Source organism: Lycium barbarum, chromosome 3, assembly GCF_019175385.1.
Source record: "Lycium barbarum isolate Lr01 chromosome 3, ASM1917538v2, whole genome shotgun sequence".
NCBI classification, from domain to species: Eukaryota; Viridiplantae; Streptophyta; class Magnoliopsida; order Solanales; family Solanaceae; genus Lycium; species Lycium barbarum.
Genome location: NC_083339.1, coordinates 95,097,533 through 95,099,959, shown reverse-complemented (window position 1 = coordinate 95,099,959; position 2,427 = coordinate 95,097,533). Strand labels below are relative to the sequence as shown.

At 42.0% G+C, this 2,427-nt stretch overlaps 1 non-coding gene across 1 annotated transcript; it reads right to left on the bottom strand.

Annotated features, from left to right (window-relative positions):
- Positions 1-542: 542 nt before the first annotated feature.
- On the bottom strand, positions 543-648 carry LOC132634521 (small nucleolar RNA R71). Its single transcript, XR_009580239.1, has one exon. It is a non-coding gene; the product is annotated as a small nucleolar RNA R71 (small nucleolar RNA).
- Positions 649-2,427: the final 1,779 nt, after the last annotated feature.

Genomic DNA, 2,427 nt, shown 5'->3' with positions numbered 1-2,427 from the left:
GGGACTACGGTTTTGAAATTACTAAATAGTGTTTGCTTTGATTAAAGTCTTTTGCTTATTCCATCACACCTTGTTTGCTACTCTGTGTAAACTAGGTGAACATGAATCAAAATCAGCAGAATCAGCGTGCTGGTAATCAGGGGAATCGGTTGAACAATCAAGCGAATGAATCTGATGATGAGAATATTTTTGCTGAACTTGTTCAAGAGGAGGACTATGCATCTGCTATTGTTCAACCTCGAGTTGGAGCTGCTACCGTGAAAATTGACTCATCTCTTTACTAGCTGTTGAAACTTGAGGGATACTTTCGGAACTCTACTGAGAATGACCCTCAACGTCATTTACAGAATTTTATGGTTGTGTGTGCTAATCACATCCAGAACAATGTTCCACAAGATGCTATTCGGTTGAGGTTATTCAAGTATTCCTTAGCTGGAGAGGCAAGAACATGGTTCGAGAAGCTGCCCCGAAATTCGATTACTTCATGGGAAGAGATGGTAGCTGTTTTTCTTACAAAGTGGTACCCCCTAGAAAGAAGGCTGAGATTCGCGACAAGATATATGAATTCAAGCATCGACTGGGGGAACAACTATATGAAGCCTGGGAGAGGTTCAAAGAGTATTTGCAGAAGAGCCCGAATCATGGTTTTCCGGAAAATATATTGATGGAGAAGTTCTACCGAGGGTTAGATCCAATGACACAGTCAGTAGCTAACAATGCAGCTGATGGGTGTTTTATGAACAAGACCTTTCGACGAGTGACCACCATACTTAACAAGCTGACAACTCATAATCAGGCTTGGCACTCGAACAATGCTGATATAGTACCGTATGGTAGTGCTATGCTCCAGAATATAGTGAAGGAGAATCAGGACACCCAACAAACATTGGCAGAACTTGCAACAAATATTTCCTTGCTGACAAAGAAGTTTGATGAATCTCAAATCAAAAAGGTAAATGTTTGTGAGGATGATGCAGTTTTGCCAAAAGGGATGTACCATGCTCAAGATGGACCGTTCCTTGATGGGCCACCTATGTAGGTTGAAGATGCAAGTTATGTTAATAACTTTCAAGGGGTTTATCAAAGACAGAATTACCAAGGTGGCTATCAGAATCAGAATCAATGGAGACCTCAGCAAGGTCAAGGTGCTTACAACAACTCTGGGAACTACAACAATAATTATGGTGGTGCGAAACCAGGGAGCTACAACAACAACAACAATTTTGGGAACAAGAGTTCCAATCCTTATATACCACCGAAAAGGCAGTCAACAGATCAGGGTAGTTCGAAGGTTGAAGCAATGCTTGAGAAGATTCTGGCAAATCAATCTAAGTCCGAAAGGACTTTGTCTGGGCTGACAAAAATAGTGGGTTCCCATACAGCGGCTATTCAAAAGCTTGAGTCGCAGATGAGGGATATTTCTAGAGAGCAGCACCATCTAAAAAGGGAGGACTTCCAAGTGACACTATTCCAAATCCCAAGAATGGGGGAGGCGGTATAGACCGTGCATTTTCCATCACTACTAGAAATGGTAAAACAATACAGGGGGCTGCTGAGAAGGTGATTGATCTTGAGCCGATAGATGAAGAGAATGAGGTGCAGTCTAAAACACCCATTATTGCTGATGAGATTCCTACTGACAAGAAGGTTTCTGATATTCCAGAGATGATGAGTGAAGCTGATAACACAAGCAAGCAGGCTGTAAAAGGGGCTCTCCGCCCTTTAACACAGCTATTCAAATCCAAACCTCCCTTTCCTCAGAGGTTGGTAAAGAAGAAGGAAGATGCTAAGTTTGAGAAGTTTTATGATCAGCTGAAGCAGTTATCTCTAAATTTTCCCTTTTTGGAAGCTGTCAAGGAAATGCCCGATTTTGTGAAATATTTGAAGGATTTGCTGACTAAGAAGAAGACGGTTCAACATGAAACCGTGAGTTTGACTCACACTGTGAGTTCCATCATTTCAACTACAACTGTGCAGAAAAAGGGAGATCTTGAGGCGTTCACCATTCCTAGTTCTATTGGGCACCATGATTTTGCTCGTGCTTTGTGTGATAATGGGGCGAGTATAAATTTGATCCCCCTTGCTATATATAAACAATCGGGTTTGGGGATGCCAAGGCCGACTACGATGAGGTTGCAGATGGCTGATAGGTCTATCAAAAGACCTGTTGGGGTGGTTGATGATGTAATTGTGCGGGTTGGTGAATTTTTGTTGCCCGCTGATTTTGTGATTCTTGACTGTGCTGTTGATCGGGACATTCCTATCATTCTAGGGAGACCTTTCCTTGCTACAGGGAGGGCTTTGATGGATTCAGAGAAAAATGAAATCAAGTTCCGAGTCAATAATGAAGAAGTGACTTTTCAGGCTAGCAAAGGGATGAAGTTACCAAGTGCTTATGAGAGTATTTCGGTAATTGATTCATTCGAT